Here is a 26,398-nt window from a genome sequence, read left to right on the forward strand (position 1 = left end):
GATTCTCTTGATGTTGCTTAGCCATTTACCTTCCTGAATGAATGTGTGGTCCTCTCTGCCATTTCGCCCGATTTGAGGTTAGCACTTCAGAGATTTCAGGGGGACAAACTTGAGAGATGCCCTGTGGGGAAACTGTATGTTCCTGATCAATGGAGGAGTAGAGTTATGTCCGAGATTCATTGTTCCATTTTGGCTGGTAATCCTGGGATTTTTGGTACTAGGGATCTAGTGAGTAGGTCTTTTTGGTGGCCTTCTTTATCTCTGGATGTCAGGAGTTTTGTGCAATCTTGTGGGGTTTGTTCTAAATCCAAATCTTGTTGTTCACGTTCTAGTGGGTTGTTCTTGCCATTGCCTACACCTAAGTGACCTTGGACTTATATCGCTATGGATTTTATTTCTGATCTTCCTGTTTCTCAGAGGATTACGGTTATTTGTGATAGATTTTCTAAGATGGTCCATTTGGTACCATTGCCTAAGTTGCCGTCTTCATCAGAGTTGGTGCCCTTGTTTTTCAACAGGTGGTCCGTTTACATGGTATTCCTGAGAATATAATATCAGTCAGAGGAGTTCAGTTTGTGTCCAGATTTTGGAGAGCATTTTGTTCTATATTAGGAATTGGGCTGTCTTTTTCTTCTGCGTTTCATCCTCAGACCAATGGTCAGACTGAGAGAGCAAACCAGACCTTGGAAACTTATTTGAGTTGTTTTGTATCTGCGGATTAGGATGACTGGGTTTCGTATTTGCCATTGGCAGAGTTTGCTCTCAATAATAGCGCTAGCTCTGCTACTTTGACGTCACCTTTTTCTGCAATTTTGGGTTTCATGCCAGGTTTTCTTCAGGGCAGGTTGAGGCTTTGGCCTGTCCTGGAGTTGATTCTGTGGTGGAGAGAATGCAGCAGATTTGGGGTCAAGTAGTGGACAAATTGTTTCAGTCCCAGGAGAATGCCCAAAGGTTTGCCAACCGGTGTAAGATTGTTGGTCCCTGGTTTAAAGTGGGGGACATGGTTTGGTTGTCCTCCAAAAATATTCTTATGAGAGTTTCTTCTCCTAAATTTAAGCCAAGATTTATTGGGCCTTATAAGATTTCAGAGATTATTAATCCCGTATCTTTTCGTTTGGCTCTTCCTGAGTCTTTTAAAATTCACAATGTTTTCCATAAGTCTTTGTTAAAGGAACATGTGGAAACAGCAGTTCCCACGGCAGCGCCTCCTGATCCTGTGTTGGTAGATGGGGATCTAGAGTATGAAGTAGAGAAAATTTTGGATTCCCATCTTAATAGACGAAAGCTTCAGTACCTTGTTAAGTGGAAGGGTTATGGTCAGGAGGACAATTCCTGGGTTTTTGCTTCTGATATTTACGCTGACAGATTGGTTCGTGCCTTTCATCATGCCCATCCTGACAGACCCAGTGGCTCTGGTGAGGATTCGGTGAACCCTCTTCAAGGGGGGGTACTGTTGTGAATGTCATCAGAGTGGGTGCTGGTGTTGAGCTCCCTCTGGTGGCCAGGAATAGTAATGAAGCTGAGTCTGAATCTGTGACTCAAACAGGTGTTGGTATTAATTGGGAACCCAGGAAGTCCTATTGCTGACCAGCCTGGTGTATATGTTTAGCTGCTACCGGTGATAAATGTTTGCTTCTGCCTCTGAAGATGGCTTGGAGTTTGTCCTTCAGTTTCCTCTATTTATCCTGCACCAGGATCCACTCCAGATAAGTCTGCAGGTTTTCTTTTCCTAATTGCTGGTTTTGCACCTACGGGTGTTTGTGTTTATTTTCCATTTTGTTCTGTGTTTGTTTTCTTGTATGTGAGGATCTGGCTCTCTGCTATTTTTGAGAGGGCAATTCCTTCAGCAAGAAAGGAGTTTCTCCCTGTTCTGATTTTGATTATTTGCACTTGTGAATCTTATTTGTTCTGTGATTTTGTTTCTTCCCATTATATCTGCAGTTCTGTTTAAAGTGTCTGGCACAAGAGTACCTGATATAGTGGGGGAAAGACTGTGTGGTCTTAGGTATTTTTTCTATCAGGAGTTTGCTATTTTTTGCAGGGTTTTTTGCTGGTCGCAATCCGTTATCTTTCCTGTTTTGTTGTATTTAGTAAATCGGGCCACACCTTTGCTAATCTATATTTACTATCTGTGCATCGTGTTTTCTTACATTACCATCGTTACATGTTGGGGGCTTGCTATTCCTTTGAGGACTGCTCCGAGGCAAGTTAGGATTCCTCCTTTCTATCTTTGAGGCATAGCAAGTTTCTCCGGCAGTGACGAGGTGTTTAGGCGTGTTAGGGACATCCCACTGCTACTTCTAGTGTTGTCCAATAGTTAGGAAATCGTGGTCAGCTTAGTTTCCAACTACTCTTGTGGGATTTTTTGTTTTTTTCCTGATTAATGGGATTTTTTGTGATCATCCACGGTTACCAGTTTATAACAGACATTCATAGTGTAAGAAGCTTATGTGTGAGGTAATATGATGTTGTTGAGAGACGGACAGAGAGAGAGACAGGGAAAGAGACAGCTAGGGAAAGAGACAGAGAGGGACAGACAGGTAAAGAAACAGAAGTAGACAGACACAGACAGACAGGCACAGACAGATATAGGCACAGAAAGACAGAAAGAGACAGGAAGACAGAGACAGACAGAGACAGGTAGACAGGGAAAGAGACACACAGGGAAAGAGACAGACAGATGTGATGCCCTAAACACCAGGGGTCACAGGTTATTATGTGGCGCCCTGGACAAGCCAGGGGCCACAGAGAACAACACAACACACCCCACACTCCCGGTCAGGCACACCGAAGTCAAACACAAAACCCTTGTTGCCTTCCTCCAGGGGCTGATGTCCACACCAGGGGGGTGGGCCAGGCGGTTGGCCCCGCCCACCGAGGAGTTCACAGTCCTGGAGGCGGGAAAAGTAAACAGATCAGTTTTGGAGGTGAAAGTGGAAGGAAGTGAAGTGGTAGTGGAGCAACTAATTGACAGCGTCCGGGTGTGTGGCCCGGGCGGTACAGCAAGGTTGGCAGACGGTGGTGACCGTCTGCAGGAGTGACCGATTGGAGTCTACCGTAAAGACCGTGGACAGGCGTTGGCCCGGCGGTACCGGACCGGTACACAAAGAGAAGTCAGCACCATCTAGCAGGGGTTTACAGACCCTGACAAGGCTAGGAGTCGCCGTGAATTTGTCGAATCCGTCAGCGAAGGGAACCTCCTGGGTTCCCCAGCAGCCAAGTCCCGACAAAAGGCAACAGCCCAACCGTGAGAGGGAGACACCGCCATCGCCAAGGCAACCGTTTTCCAGGGCCAGAGCCTGCGGGCAAAAAGGGGCTCCTCCAGCCCATATCCAAGCTGGGGAGCGGGTTACCGGTGGGAACCCATCGTAACCATCTACCATACATAGGTGCAGGGAAAGGCAGTCACCATCAACCTGCCGGGAGCAGAAACCACCGCAGCCGTCAGTGGGACCCATCCATCCAGCCGTGTGTTTTACCGAGAACTGTGTCTTCATCATTGGCTGAGTGAGTACCACCGTGCTGTGCAGCACAGCGCTGCCCCTGCTTCCCTGCACCTCACCAGGCCCCGTAACCCGCCTGCCATCCATCCCTTCCCCCATCAACGGGCCCCGGGACAACCAACCCCCTACCCACGGAGGGGAGAACTAACAACAAAGCTGCTCCCTGTCACCGCTCCCGGTATCTCCGTCCAGAGCAGCGGGGGTGTCACCAATATCAGCAAACCATGGGTGGCGTCACGGACAATACTCAAATCCACCATCCAATCAATCCCTACCCCTTTTCACTCACGGGCGAGGAACGCCGCTCGAGTCCCCGGGATCCGGCCCACCGCTCGAGCCACCGCCGAGCAGCAGCAGCCGGACCCGAGCAGTGGGAGAGCGCAGCGTCCCCTCCTCCGCCCGCGACAACTTGGCGTCACGAACAGGATCTTACCGCTCTGCCGTCTGGTAGAGGTGCGCCTTGTTACCGCCGGAGGTGTCCGGCCGGAAAATTTGTGAAGCCGCCATCTTGGGCGCGAAGAATTCCCGCTCGAGCGTCTCCTCGAGTAGTGGAGGCGTGAAGGCCAAAACCCCGCCCCTGTAGAGGAGGAGCCAGAAAAAAAGACTAAGGGGGACTGATGGCGTCTGGCCGCATGTAGCCCGCGGCTATAAAAGCAGAGACGCCAGAACTCTGCAGCGATACTGGGTTCCTGGAAGACTTTATTGCCAAAATGCACAGTCCGACCACCAATGAGGACGCCCCCGCGCCCGGCACGGCGATTTGGCTGAGAGACCGGACCGCCCCGTTGAACAATCGTCTGGAAGCCCACATGCAGCTCCTCCTGGAGGAGTGGGTGACTGACATGGCGGACGTGGTAGCGGCTATGCGGAGACGTGAGGTGGAGGAGGATTTGGAAGGGAGGGTGAGTGACCCACGCCCCTGTGCCCCTAGCGGGTCGGTCATCGTGGCCGAGGGACCCGGTCCAACCCCGCTCGCCCTGCCTCCTCCCCCACTACCCGTGTTAGCTGCTGCCGCCCCGCCACTAGGCCCGCTACCTATTCAACCGGTAGCGATACCCTGCCAATCCGCCTTGGCGGACCGACTGGCTGCAGACACATGGAGCTGGCCTGAATCACCCCTGTGGAAACCGCCAGGATCGCAGCCCCTTATCGAAGACATATCGGAGGCCCTGGCCAGGATGGCACCAGGCGCTGTGCCTGAGCCCGGGACCGTGGAGTGGATGAAAGCCAGAATAATTGAGTTTAACCAATGCCAGCAGAACCAGATATGCCTTATGATGGAGCAGTGGGCCAATGAGGTGGAGATGCTGATTGCGACTGCCCCGATGTACGGGATGGGAATAGATGTGACGGAGCCAACAGGTGACCCACGTCCCTATGTCCTAACAGGACCGGCCACTGCGGCTGAGGGGCCTGGCCCAGTCTTGACTCACGCGTCGCCCTTACCATTACTTATGGGGCGCCTCAACGTGAACCCACCTGACCTACTGCCCCACACTACCGCAGAAGAGTCTGATGTGCTGGATACTGGGAGCCAGGAGGCTGCGGCAGCTGGCGGTAACCCGCCTGACACAGAGATGAGTGATATTGACTCCAGTGACTCCAGCTCTGGTGCTGAGCCCACCCCTGAAAGTGGGGAGGCAAGTGAGCGTCTCCGCTACGTGGGAGAACCGGTGGTTTATTACACTCCACGCAATGGTGGAAACGGGTACCAGGCACCCCTTTCACAGCAGGCCTGTCACTGCATGTTCGATATGCTGGTGGCGGAGGATGAGGCCGATACCGAAGAGTCGGAGTAAGGGCAGCGGAAAACCGTTGTCACTGTCCCCGTTGGGACCACAGCAACCGTTTGAAAGTTTAAAAAGTTTTGAAAAATGAAAAAAGAATGATAAGTAAATGATACCGCGAACGTTCACCTGATTTACAGCTTGATTGAGACCGGTCATTGCCGGCACCGTTGTCCCCGTGGGGACTGTCTACAAGAGTTGCATAAGGGACTCCTTATGGACAAGCCTGAGAACTAGCAGGTCAACCACAAATTTAGTGGCTTGTAAATAAAAATGTTGTTGTGGCTTCCACCGTTACCGCCTCCGGAGAGGCAGATTGGAGGAAGGGCCCGCAGTGGAGCAGGCTGGGGCCCAGCCACCACCGGAACCGGTGGCAATCCTCTGGGGGTTTCAGGGGTTCCCCATGGACGTGGGTCCCCTGAAAAGGACAGAACCCGCTCGGGCAGCTTGTGCTGGACTGGGGTCAAGGGGTGCTGCCTGTTGCTTAGGGGCAGCATCAGGGCCAGGTTGCTTGGGTGGGAGAGAGCGGAAGCCGTAACCGTAATGTTTAAGTAAGAGTACCTCCCTATGTGGGAAGATGTTAATATAATTGTAATGTGTTACCGTTTTACCTTTTCTATTTTTCAGTTGTGAAAATAAAACCGGTGATGGACGGGCAGCCCGCGGACGGTCTGCATTTAACTAAGGGGGAATGTGGCGCCCTGGACAAGCCAGGGGCCACAGAGAACAACACAACACACCCCACACTCCCGGTCAGGCACACCGAAGTCAAACACAAAACCCTTGTTGCCTTCCTCCAGGGGCTGATGTCCACACCAGGGGGGTGGGCCAGGCGGTTGGCCCCGCCCACCGAGGAGTTCACAGTCCTGGAGGCGGGAAAAGTAAACAGATCAGTTTTGGAGGTGAAAGTGGAAGGAAGTGAAGTGGTAGTGGAGCAACTAACTGACAGCGTCCGGGTGTGTGGCCCGGGCGGTACAGCAAGGTTGGCAGACGGTGGTGACCGTCTGCAGGAGTGACCGATTGGAGTCTACCGTAAGGACCGTGGACGGGCGGTGGCCCGGCGGTACCGGACCGGTACACAAAGAGAAGTCAGCACCATCTGGCAGGGGTTTACGGACCCTGATAAGGCTAGGAGTCACCATGAATTTGTCCAATCCCTCAGCGAAGAGAACCTCCTGGGTTCCCCAGCAGCCAAGTCCCGACAAAAGACAACAGCCCAACCGTGAGAGGGAGACATCGCCACCGCCAAGGCAACCGTTTTCCAGGGCCAGAGCCTGCGGGCAAAAAGGGGCTCCTCCAGCCCATATCCAAGTTGGGGAGCGGGTTACCGGTGGGAACCCATCGTAACCATCTACCGTACATAGGTGCAGGGAAAGGCAGTCACCATCAACCTGCCGGGAGCAGAAACCACCGCAGCCGTCAGTGGGACCCGTCCATCCAGCCGTGTGTTTTACCGAGAATTGTGTCTTCATCATTGGCTGAGTGAGTACCACCGTGCTGTGCAGCACAGCGCTGCCCCTGCGACCCTGCACCTCACCAGGCCCCGTAACCCACCTGCCATCCATCCCTTCCCCCATCACCGGGCCCCGGGACAACCAACCCCCTACCCACGGAGGGGAGAACTAACAACAAAGCTGCTCCTTGTCACCGCTCCTGGGATCCCCGTCCAGAGCAGCGGTGGTGTCACCAATATCACCACAACCGTGGGTGGCGTCACGGACAATACTCAAATCCACCATCCAATCAATCCCTACCCCTTTTCACTCACGTTCGAGGAATGCCGCTCGAGTCCCCAGGATCCGGCCCACCGCTCGAGCTACCGCCGAGCAGCAGCAGCCGGACCCGAGCAGTGGGAGAGCGCAGCATCCCCTCCTCCGCCCGCGACAACTACACTCACCTCACACCCCCACACTAGAAAGGTACCACCAGTCAACCACAAAGACCTGATTGCCTCCCTCAGAGTCAGACAGGCACATCAGGTGGGCGGAGTCAGGCGTAAAGACACGCCCCCGAGGAGTCTGCTGGCCTGAGGCAGGAACACAGTGCACAAGGAGTTCAGTTCAGTACAGTGGAGTGGAGAGCAGTGGAGTACGGTTCTGTGCAGGGCCTGGGTTGAAACCTAGGACCCCATATCAGTTAAGCAGGCAGACAGCAGTGGCCACCTGCAGGAGACCGGGAATACGACCAGTGGAACCGTGAGGGACCGGGACAGGGTAGTGGCCCGCCGGAACCGAACTGGGGAGCCAACAGGCATGGTACTCAGACCCCGAACTAGGCTATACGCCACCACCATTGTCGAATTAACTGATTGCAGTCTGGACCTCAGGGGTTCATTCCCACCAAAGTCCCGATTGAAGGCAACAGCCCAACCCGTCCAGATAGTAGCCACCGCCAGAGGCCAGAGATGCAAGGGCCAAGGCCTGCGGGCAAAAGGGGCTCCTACGACACATACACGCCGGGGAGCGGACTACCAGTGCCCAGGCACAACAGTGGTCACACTACAAACACAGGTGCAGGAGAAAGGCGGACATTGCCAACCCGACTAGGAAACTGCAGCCGGCTGCAGACCCCATCCAGCCCTCCGTTTGGTTTACCAGTGACTCTGTGTGGTTTAATCGTGAGTACACCAGTGCCATCCGGCACCACACCGCACCGCAACCCTGCGCCCTGCACCTTGACCCTCGCACAACCGGGCCCCAGGACCAACATCCCCCTACCCACGGAGGGGTCAACACCTAGCTCTGCCCCTACACCGCTCCCGGGAGTCCCCGTACCTTTACCGCAGCGGTGATGTCCACCATCACCACAACCCATGGGTGGCATCACGAACTTTACAATACAACCACCCCACCACCCCCTGCGTGCACCGCCACTACACCCTTCCAGAGCAACGTGACCCCCGAGTCCGGAGGCGCTCAAGCCACCGACACACGCGAGCCCGGACCCGAGCGGCTCGGCGGTCGCAGCCGAGGCCGCGGGGCGGTACACAGACAGGGAAAGAGACAGACAAACAGAGAAAGAGACAGACAGAGGCAGACAGACACAGACAGACAGGCACAGACAGATATAGGCATAGACAGACAGAGACAGGCAAACAGGGGAAGAGACAGACACAGAAAGGGAATGAGACAGACAGGGAAAGAAGCAGACAGACAGAGAGTCAGACAAAGGAATACAGGGAAAGAGACAAGACAGAGAGATGAGGAAAGAGACAGACAGGGAAAGAGACAGACAGGGATATAGACATAGATAGACGGACAGAGGCAGACGTTCAGAGGTAGACAGGGAAAGAGACAGACAGGGAAAGAGACAGACAGACAGAAGCAGACAGGGAAAGAGGCAGACAGACAGAGAAAGAGACAGACAGAGGAAGACAGACAAAGAGACAGACATACAAAGAGACAAACATAAGAAGACATTCAGAGCCAGACAGGGAAAGAGACAGACAGGGAAAGAGACAGACAGGCCAAGATGCAGACAGAGACAGACAGATAGATAGAGTCAGACACACAAAGAGATAGAGAGACAGACAGACACTGGGAGAGACAGAGAAACAGTTACTATCCCAGGCAACGCCAGGTACTACAGCTAGTCTAATATATAAAGCTGAGTGTATGTGTATGTCTATGTATGTATGTGTGTGTGTGTGTGTGTGTGTGTGTGTGTATGTCCGCTAAAGGAATCCACACTGTCGCATTTACAATCACAAAAGTTTGCACAGACGCCTCATGTGACTCAGGGAACGTCATAGACTATGTTTTCACAGGAAAATTTAACCCCGCGTTTTACAGTTACTCTCTAAAAAACCTGCCTCCATTAAAGTGAATGGAGCTGCGAGCTACAGGCTATTGATAGAAGCTGTGATCGGTTGCTATAGGAATGAAAGGAATTGTTAGTATAAGCAGCTTATGTGTGAGGTAATATGATGTCAGTTGGGAGACGGATAGAGATAGAGAGATAGATTGAGAGACAGACAGACAGGCACAGACAGACAGGGAAAGAAACAGAGACAAACAGACAGAGACAGGAAAAAAAAGGCCATATGGGAATGAGACAGACCTGGAATGAGACAGATCTGGAAGGAGACAGACGGGGAAACAGACAGACGGGGAAAGAGACAGACCTGGAATGAGACAGGAAGGGAAAGACACTGACAGACACAGAGATACAGAGAGACAGACAGACACAGAGAGAGACAGACAGACACAGAGATAGAGACAGAGAGACAGACAGAGAGATAGACAGACAGAGAAATCGACACAGACAGACAGACATGGATAGAGACAGAGACACACATAGATAGAGACAGACAGACAGGTAGAGACAGACAGAGACAGACAGAAAGACAGAGACAATCTCACAGAGACAAACAGACAGAGACAGACAGACAGAGACAAACAGAGACAGAGACTGGGAGAGAGACAGAGAGGCAGTTACTATCTCGGGCAACGCCCAGGTACTACAGCTAGTCTAATATATAAAGCTGAGTGTATGTGTGTATGTGTGTGTGTATGTGTGTATGTTCGCTAAAGGAATCCACACTGTAGCATTTACAATCGTGAAAGTTTGCACAGACGCCTCATGTGACTTTAGGAAACGTCATAGACTATGTTTTGACGGGAAAATTTAACCCCGTGCTTTACAGTTACTTTCCAATAAACCTGCCTCCATTAAAGTCAATGGAGCTGGGAGCTACAAGTCATTAATAAGAGCTGCGATTGGTTGTTATGGGAACAAAAGACATTCATAGTATAAGAAGCTTATGTGTGAGGTAATATGATTTCTGTTGAGACATGGACAGAGAGAGAGACAGATAAGGAAAGAGACAGAGTACAGACATGGAAAAAGACAGAGAGAGACAGACATGGAAAGAGACAAAGGTAGACAGACACAGACAGACATAAACGCAGACAGACAGACAGACACAGGTAAACAGGGAAAGAGATGGACAGGGAAAGAGACAGACAGACAGGGAAAGAGACAGACAGAGGCAGACAGACACAGACAGACAGGCATACAGGGAAAGAGACAGACAGGGAATGAGACAGTCATACACAGACAGGGAAAGAGACAGACAGGGAACGAGACAGACATACACAGGCAGGGAAAGAGACAGACAGATGCAGACAGACACATACAGATAGGCACAGACAGAGACAGGCAGACAGGGTAAGAGACAGACACAGACAGGGAAAGAGACAGACAGGGAAAGAATCAGACAGACAGAGTCAGACAAAGGCAGACAGGGAAAGAGACAGATAGGGAAAGAGACAGACAGGGAAAGAGACAGACAGGGAATAATCAGACATACAGAGAGTCAGACAAAGGCAGACAAAGAAAGAGACAGACAGAGAGACAGGGAAAGACACAGACAGTGAAAGAGACAGACAGACAGGGAAAGAGGCAGACAGACAGGGAAAGAGGCAGACAGAGGAAGACAGGGAAAGAGACATACAGATACACAGACAGACACACAGAGACAGACAGACACAGCGACAGACAGAAAAAGAGAGAGAGACAGACAGAGAGTAACTTTTTTATGTTTGGGGGTCGGGGGCTAAGTGATTTCTATTTTTTGCATCATAAGCTAAAATTGTTACAGACACTATTTTTGGCTAGTAATGTTGTGGTGGCCCAAAAAATTTATTTCTGGCATTTTTAATTTTCTCCATTACGCTCTTTAAGAATGGATTCATTTATTTAATATTTTCATAAATCAGCCATTTTTGAACACAGCAAATCCAAATATGTATATTTTTTTTAAATTGTTTTATTTTCAATGGGGTAAAAGGGGGGATGATTTGAACTTTTGTGGGGTTGTTTTCATATTTTTAAAAACTAGTTACTAGTCTCCTTTTGGGACTTGGAGCTGTAATTGTCCAATCACTTCTGCTTTACAGAGTCATGCATTAGCACTACTCTGTATAGCTGAAATCATGATCTCCTATGAACCGGGAAGATCGTCATGACAAACACAGGAGCCATCATCTGACCCATGGCTGATATGACAAACTATCGGCAGCCCGAGATCACCTCAGGGACTCGCTGATGGGAATGGGGAATGATGTCAGAGATTAACAGTGGGATTTAACTGGTTAACAGCCGCTTGCGGATCTCTGATCCACCTGCAATTGGTAAAGGCACATGACGGCTGATCAGATCAGCCATCATGTGCAGTGAAAGATGTGTGCTCAGCATGTGACCCCGAATCAAAAGCAAAAGTAGAGACAAAACCTTTGACATAAATGTAAGGGTGTGAAAGGGTTAAAATATATCAACCATTATTTAAAAGTAAAAAATAGTAAATAATAATAGGAATGATCATGTGAAAGTGATAATATGTAAAGAAAAACGGATTTTTAAAAATATAAATACCGGTATATGTCGATGTGCTCCAGAGAGAACAATTCAGGTGCCCACTGAGGACCTTACCTTTTGAGCAGAGAGTACAATAGAATCTTCAAAGGAAAAAAAATGTACTGAGAAAAACATAATTACAATTTTAAAAAAAACTGATACAAAGGTAAATTAACTGAAAGAACAAAACTAATTTTTGTTTACTCCTTGAGGCTTTTAAGTCACTCTATGTGACTGCAGACTTCTGAGTTCTTCCAATGACAATGCATGCTGTCAGGATTCTTTGGTGCTGGCGGTGAGAGTGGGAGATCACAAAACTGCAAGTATGCAATTTACATACATGTGATCATGTGGCGACTAGACATATGTGGCCTCGCATTATGAAAATGAATTGAGTGAGGATGGGCACATCTAGTTCGAACGTGGCCAAAAGTATACAAATCGCATACTTGACTGTCCACTCTCGCCACTAGCAGGGAAAAATAGAAAAGTGTGCAGTGCACACGTTGTGAGAATTCAGAAGTCTGCAATCACCTAGAATGACTGCAGACTTTCATCTCAAACCTGGAAAAGCCCTTTAATTCTAAAAGTAAACAGTGTAGCATGCCCAATCCCAACACCGTGTAATATACTAACTGTCAGAATTCATCTCTGCTTGCTGCAGTCTTCAAATGGCTACTCCGCTGAAATGCAATTATCAGACTTACAGTCATGTGACAACTGGCTTTTTTCCTAATTTTCTCTTTTTTTCACTGAATATTGAAAGAATTAGGAAGAGCAGCTTGTCGGCACATGACTGCAATTGTGCAAATCACTTATGCAGGGCTGCCACCATGAATTTAAGGGCCCCTTACTGCCAACATTTTTGGGCCCCTCGAGACTTCCGCGTCCACCCCTCGAACCTTCCACAGTCCTACCACCACTCTTGGAAAATCTCCAATTTTGCAAACAGTCCTCACCAATCAAACATTAACCGCTAGTTGTCATTATTTTGACAGCTTGAAAAAAGCTCTATGTAAGTTTTCCAGGATATCAAAATGACAAGCCTCAGACAGAATCGCATATGCATGTGTATACATATATCTATATATATATATATATATATATATATATATATATATATATATATATATATATATATATATATATTTATCCAGTCATATGAAAAAGTTTGGGCACCCCTATTAATGTCAACCTTTTTTCTTTATAACAAATTGGTTTTTGCAACAGCTATTTCAGTTTCATATATCTAATAACTGATGGACTGAGTAATATTTCTGGATTGAAATGAGGTTTATTGTACTAACAGAAAATGTGCAATCCGCATTTAAACAAAATTTGATCGGTGCAAAAGTATGGCCACCCTTATCAATTTCTTGAGTTGAACACTCCTAACTACTTTTTACTGACTTACTAAAGCACTAAATTGGTTTTGTAACCTCATTGAGCTTTGAACTTCATAGGCAGGTGTATCCAATCATGAGAAAGGTATTTAAGGTGGCTACTTGCAAGTTGTTCTCCTATTTGAATCTCCTATGAAGAGTGGCATCATGGGCTCCTCAAAACAACTCTCAAATGATCTGAAAACAAAGAATATTCAACATAGTTGTTCAGGGGAAGGATACAAAAAGTTGTCTCAGAGATTTAAACTGTCAGTTTCCACTGTGAGGAGCATAGTAAGGAAATTGAAGAACATAGGTACAGTACTTGTTAAGCCCAGAAGTGGCAGGCCAAGAAAAATATCAGAAAGGCAGAGAAGAAGAATGGTGAGAACAGTCAAGGACAATCCACAGACCACCTCCAAAGACCTGCTGCATCATCTTGCTGCAGATGGTGTCAATGTGCATCAGTCAACAATACAGCACATGTTGCACAAGGAGAAGCTGTATGGGAGAGTGATGCAAAAGAAGCCGTTTCTGCAAACACGCCACAAACAGAGTCGCCTGAGGTATGCAAAAGCACATTTGGACAAGCCAGTTACATTTTGGAAGAAGGCCCTGTGGACTGATGAAACAGATTGCGTTGTTTGGTCATACAAAAATCGTTATGCATGGAGGCAAAAAAACAAGGCATTCCAAGAAAAGCACTTGCTACCCACAGTAAAATTTGGTGGAGGTTCCATCATGCTTTGGGGCTGTGTGGCCAATGCCAGCACTGGGAATCTTGTTAAAGTTGAGGGTCGCATGGATTCAACTCAGTATCACCAGATTCTTGACAATAATGTGCAAGAATCAGTGACGAAGTTGAAGTTATGCAGGGGATGGATATTTCAGCAAGACAATGATTCAAAACACCGCTCCAAATCTACTCAGGCATTCATGCAGAGGAACAATTACAATGTTCTGGAATGGCCATCTCAGTCCCCAGTCCTGAACATCATTGAAAATCTGTGGGATGATTTGAAGCGTGCTGTCCATGCTCGGCGACCATCAAACTTAACTGAACTGGAATTGTTTTGTAAACAGGAATGGTCAAATATACCTTCATCTAGGATCCAGGAACTCATTAAAAGCTACAGGAAGCGACTAGAGGCTGTTATTTTTGCAAAAGGAGGATCTACAAAATATTAATGTCACTTTTATGTTGAGGTGCCCATACTTTTGCACTAATCAAATTTTGTTTAAATGCGGATTGCACATTTTCTGTTAGTACAATAAACCTCATTTCAATCCAGAAATATTACTTAGTCCATCAGTTATTAGATATATGAAACTGAAATAGCTGTTGTAAAAACCCAAATTGTTATAAAGAAAAAAGGTTAACATTAATAGGGGTGCCCAAACTTTTTCATATGACTTTATATATATATGTGCACACACACACACACACACACAGTACATATCAAAAGTTTGGACACACCTGCTCATTCAAAGAATTTTCTTTATTTTCATGACTCAGAAAATTGTAGATTTACATTGAAGGCATCAAAACTATGAATTAGCACATGTGTAATGAAATACTTAACAAAAAAGTGTGAAACAACTGAAAATATGTCTTATATTCTAGGTTCTTCAAAGTAGCCACCTTTTGCTTTGATTACTGCTTTGCACACTCTTGGCATTCTCTTGATGAGCTTCAAGAGGTAGTCATCGGAAATGGTTTTCACTTCACAGGTGTGCCCTGTCAGGTTTAATAAGTGGGATTTCGTGCCTTATAAATGGGGTTGGGACCATCAGTTGTGTTGTGCAGAAGTCTAGTGGATACACAGCTGATAGTCCTACTGAATAGATTGTTAGAATTTGTATTATGGCAAGAAAAAAGCAACTAAGTAAAGAAAAACGAGTGGCCATCATTACTTTAAGAAATAAAGGTCAGTCAGTCCGAAAAATTGGGAAAACTTTGAAAGTGTCTCAAATTGCAGTGGCAAAAAACATCAAACACTACAAAGAAACTGGCTCACATGAGGAAAGGAAAGGAAGACCAAGAGTCACCTCTGCTGCGGAGGATAAGTTTATCCGAGTCACCAGCCTCAGCAATCGCAGGTCAACAGCAGCTCAGATTAGAGACCAGGTCAATGCCACACAATGTTCTAGCAGCAGACACATCCCTAGAACAACTGTTAAGAGGAGATTTTGTGCAGCAGGCCTTCATGGTAAAATAGCTGCTAGGAAACCACTGTTAAGGACAGGCAAGAAGCAGAAGAGACTTGTTTGGGCTAAAGAACACAAGGAATGGACATTAGACCAGGGGAAATCTGCACTTTAGTCTGATGAGTCCAAATTTCAGATCTTTGGATCCAACCACCGTGTCTTTGTGCGACGCAGAAAAGGTGAACGGATGGGCTCTACATGCCTGGTTCCCACCGTGAAGCATGGAGGAGGAGGTGTGATGGTGTGGGGGTGCTTTGCTGGTGACACTGTTGGGGATTTATTCAAAATTGAAGGCATACTGAGCAAGCATGACTACCACAGCATCTTGCAGCGGCATGCTATTCCATCCGGTTTGCGTTTAGTTGGACCATCATTTATTGTTCAACAGTACAATGACCCCAAACACACCTCCAGGCTGTGTAAGGGCTATTTGACTAAGAAGGAAAGTGATGGGGTGCTACGCCAAATGACCTGGCCTCCACAGTCACCAGAGCTGAACCCACTCGAGATGGTTTGGGGTGAGCTGGACCTCAGAGTGAAGGCAAAAGGGCCAACAAGTGCTAAGCATCTCTGGGAACTCCTTCAGCACTGTTGGAAAACCATTTCCGGTGACTACCTCTTGAAGCTCATCAAGAGAATGCCAAGAGTGTGCAAAGCAGTAATCAAAGCAAAAGGTGGCTACTTTGAAGATCCTAGAATATAAGACATATTTTCAGTTGTTTCACGGTTTTGATGCCTTCAATGTGAATCCAAACTTTTTGTCTGTACTGTATATACATATATATACAATAGAGGATTCAGGCTACTAGTTATTAGAGTTGGGCGCGGTTCGTGGTTCTCCAGTGATTTTGGGGGGAGTTCTAAATCGAACTAGAACTCGAGCTTTTTGCTAAAAGTTTGTTTGCTCGAGTTACGTTCGAGAACGGTTCTATCAGCAAAAAGCCTAGCTAATTACTAGATCGCCATTTTTTTTTTCCTTCTTCCTTCCCTAAGCGCGCGTGTAGTGGGGCGGGCCATCATTTCAGCCAATCCCAGACACACACACGGCTAAGTGGACTTTTTGCCAGAGAAGCAAGGGCATGTGTCATAGGCTGTCCATGTCACATGTCCTTGCATTATAAAAACGGACATTTTCTTCCAGCACGCCATTGTCTGCCTTCTGCGTCTGGGTGTCAGTCACCTCTCACGCAGCTCCTGTCGCCGATCCTGCTGTGTACGCTATACACAAAGCGTTCTACAGATTAGGGACAGAATTTTATTTCAGCCCTTTTAAGGGCTAATTACAGCTGGCTCAGAGCCATAGGTGAAAGTCAGGTCCGTGGAAACTGTTTTTACAGCTACAGATAACAGCGTCTGTGTAGCTAAGCTTAGGGACTTCCTTACTGCATTTCACCATCAGGAAGGATAGAAAGTGAGGCTTCCTTTCCTCTACACTGACTCACAACCCGGCCACTGTACCCTCCTGCCATTTTTAGCAAAGGCATTTTAATTGAAGAGTGCTGCCAGTTAGTGACATCCAAAGAGTGGCTGCTGTCCTCCATTATTGTGCCACTTGTGCCAAGCAAGTCCCACCACCTCTGCATTCTCCCCTCCTGCCAATTTGTGCAAAGCCATTTTAATGTAAAAGAGTGCTGCCAGTTAGTCGCATCCTAAAAGTGGCTGTTGGACTCCATTAGTGTCCCACTGGTGCCAAGCAATTTCCAGCACCTCTGCATTGCACCCTCAAGCTCATTTTTACTAAGCTAGTATATTACCAAACACTGAGGAAACTTAGTGGCATCCAAAAAGTGTCTGTTGGACTCCATTAGTGTCCCACTGGTGCCAAGCAATTTCCAGCACTTCTGCATTGCACCCTCAAGCTCATTTTTACTAAGCTATTATAATAGCAAACACTGAGGAAACTTATTGACATCGTAAAAGTGGCTGTTGGACTCCATTAGTGTCCCACTAGTGCCAACAATTTCCAGCACCTTTGCTTTGCACCCTCAAACTCATTTTTACTTAGTTATTATAATAGCAAACACTGAGGAAACTTAGTGGCATCGTACAAGTGGCTGTTGGACTCCATTAGTGTCCCACTGGTGCCAAGCAAGTCCCACCACCTCTGCATTCTCCCCTCCAGCCAATTTTTGCAAAGCCATTTTAATGTAAAAGAGTGCTGCCAGTTAGTGGCATCCTAAAAGTGGCTGTTGGACTCCATTAGTGTCCCACTGGTGCCAAACAATTTCCAGCACCTCTGCATTGCACCCTCTAGCTCATTTTTACTAAGCTATTATATTAGCAAACACTGAGGAAACTTAGTGGCATCCAAAAAGTGTCTGTTGGACTCCATTAGTGTCCCACTGGTGCCAAGCAATTTCCAGCACCTCTGCATTGCACCCTCAAGCTCATTTTTACTAAGCCATTATAATAGCAAACACTGAGGAAACTTAGTGGCATCCTAAAAGTGGCTGTTGGACTCCATTAGTGTCCCACTGGTGCCAAGCAATTTCCAGCACCTTTGCATTGCACCCTCAAGCTCATTTTTACTTAGCTATTATAATAGCAAACACTGAGGAAACTTAGTGGCATCCAAAAAGTGGCTGTTGGACTCCATTAGTGTCCCACTGGTGCCAAGCAATTTCCAGCACCTCTGCATTGCACCCTCAAGCTCATTTTTACTAAGCTATTATAATAGCAAACACTGAGGAAACTTAGTGGCATCCTAAAAGTGGCTGTTGGACTCCATTAGTGTCCCACTGGTGCCAAGCAATTTCCAGCACCTCTACATTGCACCCTCAAGCTCATTTTTATTAAGCTATTATAATAGCAAACACTGAGGAAACTTAGTGGCATCCTAAAAGTGGCTGTTGGACTCCATTAGTGTCCCACTGGTGCCAAGCAATTTCCAGCACCTTTGCAGTGCACTCTCAAGCTCCTTTTTACTAAGCTATTATAATAGCAAACACTGAGGAAACTTAGTGGCATCCTACAAGTGGCTGTTGGACTCCATTAGTGTCCCACTGGTGCCAAGCAATTTCCAGCACCTCTGCATTGCACCCTCAAGCTCATTTTTACTAAGCTATTATAATAGCAAACACTGAGGAAACTTAGTGGCATTCTAAAAGTGTCTGTTGGACTCCATTGGTGTCCCACTGGTGCCAAGCAATTCCAGCACCTCTGCATTGCACCTTCAAGCTCATTTTTACTAAGCTATTTTATTAGCAAACACTGAGGAAACTTAGTGGCATCCTAAAATTGGCTGTTGGACTCCATTAGTGTCCCACTGGTGCCAAGCAATTTCCAGCACCTTTGCATTGCACCCTCAAGCTCATTTTTATTAAGCTATTATAATAGCAAACACTGCTGAAACTTTAAGGGCCATAGTTGCATTGTCAGGGATAGTCAGTGTTGTTTCTTCAGCTGTCAATAAAGCTAGACCACCTCTGCAATCTACACCACCTCTCAATTTTTACTACCACATTTTAAGTGGACAATCTTGTCGCTATCAAATGAGTGGCAAAATGACAGATGCTGGTGGAAAGGGGAACAGGCGTGTTGGAAAAGGAAAAAAAAATGTGTCCATGGGGAAGGTGGCAAAGCTACATAAACGTCGGGTGTAGATAGGCCATCTTCCAGCAAAAGTAATATGTCTACTACTTTCCGTAGACAATCTGATGTGCTCCCTTTTTTTACGGACCCGAACAACTGGAAAAAAGGTAGATGATGCCCAAAAAATGAACATGCTTGAATGGATCTCAAGTGCTCCAACAAGTGCCCTCTCCTCTACCTCAACTATTGCATCCAAAAAAAAACCAGTCCTCTGAGTTGTCATCCCAATCACACTTGCTTTCTCCCAGCTCTCAAGTCTCCATCCATCCTGCACAGTATGGTGGAACAGAGATGGCTGAGTCTGCAGAGCTGTTCAGTCACACTATAGCCTGGGAATCAGAGGTCTGTTCCCAAGCTACAGTAAGTACAGACCAGGAAATGGTCTGCAGTGATGCCCAGAACCTTTGTGACTCAGATTCAGGCCGTGATGACCAAGTTTCTGAGCATAATGTTGACCCTTATTCACAAACTGTAACACCTGTTGTTATAGACAATGAGGAACATACTGATGACGATCAGACGCAGATATCATATTGGAATGACAAAAATATTAAATATTCAGTCAGGGCAGGAAGAGGCTCGGTCTGAGGGTGAGGGGAGTGCAAACACAACGCTTGATGAGGAAGTTCTAGATCCCACCTACTGTCAATTCACAGTCAGGCACTCGAGGAGGTCAACAGAGGCGGTGGAGGAGGATGCAACTGATGACAAAGTTACCTTGCGCCTTCCTGAACAGAGTCGGAGTACTGATAGCACGTCTACAACTGCATCCTCAGCCACCACTCTGCCTCTGAGCACTAGTCAGGGTGGCTCAGCAGGTCGCATGTCCTCTAAGCCTTGCCTAGCCTGGTCCTTTTTTGACCTTGCAAAGGATCGCCCAAATTATGTGATCTGTAAAATTTGTCGGGATTCTGTTAGTAGAGGCAAAAACCTCAGCAGTTTGACAACTTCTTCCATGAATCGTCACAGTGGGAAGCTCACCGTGCTGCAATGCGGCCTAGCGGAGCGGACCATCCACCGCCTGCCCCTTCCAGTGCATCCGCGCGCTCTTCATCTTCTAGGACTGTGGGGACAGCTATCACACCTGGTTTTCCACGCACACCTTCCACCACTGTAATCGCAACTGGCAGTTTGCTTGGTAGGTCATCAGTTGGTTTGGAAGGGGAAACAAGTGCATGTGTACAGCTCTCTGACATCGATAGCACCAACGTTAGATGAAGGCAACATCATGTCTACGCCTGCACTTTCCTTACAAACCTGCATTTTTCCAGGGACACCCTACTCACCACCATCTATACACAGCAGCCAGATCTCTGTCCCTCAGATGTGGACAAATAAAAGGCCATTTCCTGCGACCCATGACAAAGCTAAGAGGTTGACTTTATCCCTCTGTAAGCTCTTGGCTAACGAAATGCTGCCTTTCCGCCTGGTGGACACACAGGATTTTCGAGACCTTATGTTGTCGCTGTGCCCCAGTACCAGATGCCCAGTCGACACTACTTCTCTAAGAAAGGTGTGCCTGCGCTACACCAGCATGTCGCACACAACATCACCGCTTCCTTGAGAAACTCTGTGTATCAACGGGTGCATTTCACCACCGATACTTGGACCAGTAAGCAAGGACAGGGACGTTACATGTCGCTGACTGGGCACTGGGTAACTATGTTGATAGATGGTGAAGGGTCTGCTGCACAAGTCTTGCCGTCCCCATGACTTGGGCGTCAATCCTCTGTCTGTCCAAGTTCCTCCACTGCTTCTGCCTCCTCAACCTCGTCTGGGTCCTCCACCTCCGCCCCAAGCCTGCCTGGTCAGGCCACCAGTGTTGTAACTGCGGAAAAGGAATCATGCACCCCTCATTACTATGCTGGCAGCAGAGCGCAACGGCATCAGGCGGTCTTTATCTTGAAATGTCTTGGAAATAAGAGTCACACAGCGGCTGAGTTGTGGGCAGCTCTGGAGACTGAGTTTGGTAAAGGGTTGTCTCCACTCAACCTGCAGCCTGGTAAGGCCGTGTGCGACAATGCTGCAAACCTGGGTGCAGCCCTTCGCCTGGGCAAGGGGACACACGTGCCTTGTATGTTGAACCTTGTTGTCCAGCAATTTTTAACACACTATCCCGGCCTAGATGGCCTTCTGAACAGGGCACAAAAACTGTCTGCTCACTTCCGCCGTTCAACCACCGCAGCTGATCGACTTGCATCGCTCCAGAAGTCTTTTTCGGCCTGCCGGTTCATCGCCTGAAATGCGATATGCCGACACGCTGGAATTCTACTCTCCACATGTTACAGTGACTGTGGCAGCACCGCCGAGCCCTGGTGCAATACGTCATGACGTATAGCCTGGGCCAACGAGATGCAGAGGTGGGGCAAATCACCCTGATGGAGTGGTCTCAGATCAAGGACCTATGCACCCTTCTGCACAGTTTTGACATGGCGACGAATATGTTTAGCGCTGACAATGCCATTATCAGCATGACAATTCCAGTCATTTACATGCTGGAGCACACGCTAAACACTATTCGGAGTCATGGGGTGGGACAACAGGAAGAGGAGGAAGTACAGGAGGATTCATATGCGCAAGGGACAACAACATCACCAAGGTCCAGACGTTCATCATCACCAAGGCGGCAGGCATGGGACCAGGGGACAGGGATCAACAAGGGCGCATGGTAGCAGGCAAAATGTTGAGGAAGGTGTAGGAGAACATGAAGAAATGGAGGACAAACTGTCCATGGACATGGAAGACTCAGCGGATGAGGGAGACCTTGGTCAAATTTCAGTTGAAAGAGGTTGGGGGGAGATGTCAGAGGAAGAACGAACGGTTAGCACCTATTTGCCACAAACACAGCGTGGACTTGGTCCGCATGGCTGCGCAAGACACATGAGCGCCTGCTTGCTGCACTACCTCCAACATAACCCTCATATTGTCAAAATTAGAAGTGATGAGGACTACTGGCTTGCCACACTATTAGATCCCCGGTGCAAGTCCAAATTTTGTGACATATATTTCCAGCCATAGAAAGGGAGACACGTATGCAGGAGTATCAGCAGAAGCTGTTACTCGATCTTAGCTCGGATTTTCCACCAAACAACCGTGGTGCACGGAGTGAATCTCCCAGTTGTAACTTGACAAACATGGGACGGTCTCGTCATCTTCAACAGTCTACCCATACCAGTAGCACCGTATCTTGTGCTGGTAACAGCAATTTTATTGAATCTTTTCATAATTTTTTTAGACCGTCCTTTGCAAGGCCACCAGAGACAACAAGTCTGACACATAGTCAATGGCTGGAGAGGATGATACAGGAGTATCTCCAAATGAACATCGATGCCATGACTTTGCAAATGGAGCATTGCTCATTTTGGGCTTCAAATCTTGAAAAATGGCCAGAGCTCTCCACTTACGCCTTGGAGATCTTGTTGTGTCCAGCTGCCAGCATTGTCTCTGAATGTGTCTTCAGTGCTGCTGGGTGTGTGCTGACAGATAAGCGCACGCGTCTGTCCAGTGACAATGTGGATAGACTAACGTTCATCAAAATGAACAAGTCATGGATCCACAAGGAATTTACTACCCCAGTGTCATCCTGGGGAGAGTAAATGCTTGTGGATTTGGAATGTGCTTGATGCAAATCTAAAAAAAAAAAAGTGTACAACTGGGGCACAAGTGCTGCCACTGAGGGGGTGTCTGTTTGGCCCAATTTTTGGAAAAAAGGGAGACTCCGCTTGGAGTAACCCTTGCTGTGTTTTTAAAAACGAGCCAAGATGAACAAGTCATGGTTTAGCAAAGACTTAGCTACCTACCCCGGTGTCATCCTGGGGACAGTTAAGGATGGCGTATTTTGGAATGTGCTTGATGCAAATCTACCTGTGAAGTGTACAACAGGGGCACAAGTGCTGCCACTGAAGGGGTGTCTGTGTGGCCCAATTTTTGGAAAAAAGGGAGACTCCGCTTGGAGTAACCCTTGCTTGCAGTGTTTCTAAAAATGATCCAAGATGAACAGATCTGGGATCAGCAAAGACTTTGCTACCTACCCCGGTGTCATCCTGGGGACGGTTAAGGATGGTGTATTTTTGAATGTGCTTGATGCAAATCTAACTGTGAAGTGTACAACTGGGCACAAGTGCTGCCACTGAAGGGGTGTCTGTGTGGCCCAATTTTTGGAAAAAGGGGAGACTCCGCTTGGAGTAACCCTTGCTTGCAGTGTTTCTAAAAATGATCCAAGATGAACAGATCTGGGATCAGCAAAGACTTTGCTACCTACCCCGGTGTCATCCTGGGGACAGTTAAGGATGGCGTATTTTTGAATGTGCTTGATGCAAATCTACCTGTGAAGTGTACAACTAGGGCACAAGTGCTGCCACTGAAGGGGTGTGTTACGGTTGCTGCGAGCACTGGAGACTATGTCCAGATTTCTTGCTACTGCACATGTGCGAGCGCTGGAGACTAAGTCCAGATTTCTTGCTACTGCACATGTGCGAGCGCTGGAGACTAAGTCCAGATTTCTTGCTACTGCACATGTGCGAGCACTGGAGACTAAGTCCTATCTTGGAGCCATTGCACATGTGCGGGTGACATCATCGCTGACACGAGGTCACATGTCTCTGACACCTTCTATGCCGATTGGTCGCTGGTCATGTACTTGTGACGCCTTGCTCGGTGATAGGCCAGCATGACGTCACTCTTGTCGTTCTGGCAGCGGATTGGCTCTGGTGTCCTCCATCTTGGATGAGGCACAGAGTCTATATAAGACCCTGACACACGCCGCATGGCGCTCAGTCCTCTTGGTTCATGCATAAGAGTAGACGCTCTGTGTGCGTTCCTCTAGGCATTCCTCTGTCTATGCTAGGTGAGCGCTACCGGCAGGGTAGCGTTCTTATACCTTACAGCTTCGGCTGCTGTCCGTATCCTTACCTCTTAGGGGAGCGGACATAGGCAGGTGCCTGAGGCACATGGTCTGGCTGGGCCTTGTGATTCGACTCGTAGGTGGACGTTGCAGCTAGGGTAACGTTCCTTATACTGCGTCTGGCAGTTGTTCGTATCCTCGCACACTAGGGGAGCGAACAGAGGTAGGAGCTTTGTGCGGCTTACGCTGCTGTTTGTCTCTTTTGCACCACTAGAAGAGCGGACCTAGGCAGGTGCCATATCTAGTGGTTCGTGTCCTCGCACACTAGTGGAGCGAACGCAGGTAGGAGCTTTGTGCGGCTTACGCTGCTGTTCGTCTCTTTTGCACCACTAGAAGAGCGGACCTAGGTAGGTGCCATTTCGCACACATTGCCTTTGTCTCTGTGATTATTAACAGAGATCATTCCACACACCCTCCAAGTAAGGGAGGAATTGCTTTACTTACTTATTATATCCTTCTGTGAGTTAACAGAGGTATTGCACTCTGCCATAGTCTGCAGCAGAGTCTTTGCACGGTGGACCCTGACTGTCTGATACTCCTTTAAGTTATTATCAGACAGCCCCCCGTAACAGGGTGTCTGTGTGGCCCAATTTTTGGAAAAAAGGGAGACTCCGCTTGGAGTCATCTTGCGATGTTTTACATGATTTTAGAAGGGCATGCCATGCCTATATCTGTGTCTCGTCCTCTTTTTCCTCGTAACGCTGTTTTGTTTTCGAATGAGAATTTGTTCTTGTCACTTTCTCATGTGTTTGTGTTGTGTTGTGAGTTGTTTGTCACCTTTTGGACATCTTTGAGGGTGTTTTCTAGGTGTTTTTATGGGTTTGTGATTGCCTCCCATTGTTTTCTATGGGATTCGAGTGGTTCGCCGAACCGAACTCGAACGCGACCTCCGTTCGGCAAACCAAGCTCGAGCCGAACCTCGACTGGTTCGCTCATCTCTACTACCGTAGTTATATAATAAAAAATAGAGGATGGTGGCTGTGTATATATAATATAGAGGATTCTAGTTGTGTATATATAATATGGAGGCTGGGGACTGCATATGGTGTATACACAGCACTATACTGTACAAACATCCACACTATATACATATAGTATACACAGACATAATGCAGACTATTGTGTGCACCTGTATATACAGTGTTTGAGCCGGAAACAGGAGCTGAAAGACAGACACAGATTATACTCATGAGCCGCTAGTGGCTGAAGACACACGGTTCAAATGGAGTCCTGGCACTCAGCAGTGATTGGAAGATCCTCTCTCCTTGCGGTGACATCCTTTGTCTTCCGGGACGGTCTTGTTCGTACTGCCTGCATATAGCAGCCTCTTTAGCGTATACACAGTAAAAACATCACAATAATGAATAGAGGAACAGAGGGCGGGCTGGCAGCGTCAGATGTCACTGATGATCTCACATACGGCCGGCTCCCTCTCCAGCAGCCATACTTTCAAGTAGCTGCGTCTATGACTGGGGCCCTGGGGTTTTATAAAGCTAAGTACCATTATTTGGACTATAAGACGCTCTTTACCATAAGATGCACCCCAGGTTTACACAGCAGAAAATAGAAAAAACATTTTTCCTATTAAAACTTCCCTGGTGGTGTAAAGGGGAGGAGTCATTATGACTAATTTTAAATGTACTAGGGTAGAATAGGGAGGTAATAAATTTATTGTTAGTGTCTTTCTGAAGTGTATATATTATACACACAGCTCTGCTATATGCCTATAGACATACACAGCTCTGATAAATGGCCATAAACATACACGGCTCTAATACATGCCCACAGACATACACGGCTTTGCTACATGCTCATAGACATACACGTCTTTGCTACATGCCTATAGACATATACGGCTCTGCTACATGCCCATAGACATATACAGCTCTAATAAATGTCCATAGATATACACGGCTCTGTTACATGCCCATAGACATACATGGCTCTGCTATACGCACCTATAGACACACACAGCTCTACTACATGCACATATACACATAGCTCTACTACATGCATATATACACACAGAGCTCTACCACATCCACATATACACAAACACAGCTCTACTACATGCACACTACATGCACTTATACACAAACACAGCTTTACTACTTGCACATATACACAGAGCTCTACCACATGGACATATACACAAACAGCACTACTACATGCACATATACACACAGCTCTACTACATGTACCTATAGACACAAACAGCTCTGCTACATGTACTATACATACACATATAGACAAACGCAGCTCTGCTACATGCACACTGCATGCACCAGTAGACAGACACAGCTCTACTACATGCTCTATAGACACACAGCTCTGATACATGCAGACTACATGCACAGATACACACAGATCCCTACAACAGGCAGTTATTTACACACACTATACATTACCTCATCTTGCAGTTCCTGATCAGTGCAGAGCAGGAGAGAAGCCAGGGTTGAGACTAGAATGTAGAGGCTCCTTCCAGGCAGCTACAGTACCTTCCAATTCACCTTTCTGGTCATGTGATCAGGCACATTATTAGTCAGATGACCTGAAAGGTCCAGAATTTACTTGGGAAGAAAGTCCTTCACCTTCTCATCTTCTCAGCTTCTGCAGCCTCCATTCTGGTCTGGTAAGTTTTTTGTCCTGCTTTGCATAGATCACACA

At 47.5% G+C, this 26,398-nt stretch overlaps 1 protein-coding gene across 2 annotated transcripts in view; it reads left to right on the forward strand.

Annotated features, from left to right (window-relative positions):
- The window catches only part of CREB3L3 (cAMP responsive element binding protein 3 like 3), a 383,132-nt gene that overhangs the window by 147,773 nt on the left and 208,961 nt on the right, over positions 1–26,398 (forward strand). The gene's annotated exons all lie outside the window — the stretch shown is intronic.

The sequence above is a fragment of the Anomaloglossus baeobatrachus genome, chromosome 1 (assembly GCF_048569485.1).
Source record: "Anomaloglossus baeobatrachus isolate aAnoBae1 chromosome 1, aAnoBae1.hap1, whole genome shotgun sequence".
Lineage (NCBI taxonomy): Eukaryota > Metazoa > Chordata > Amphibia > Anura > Aromobatidae > Anomaloglossus > Anomaloglossus baeobatrachus.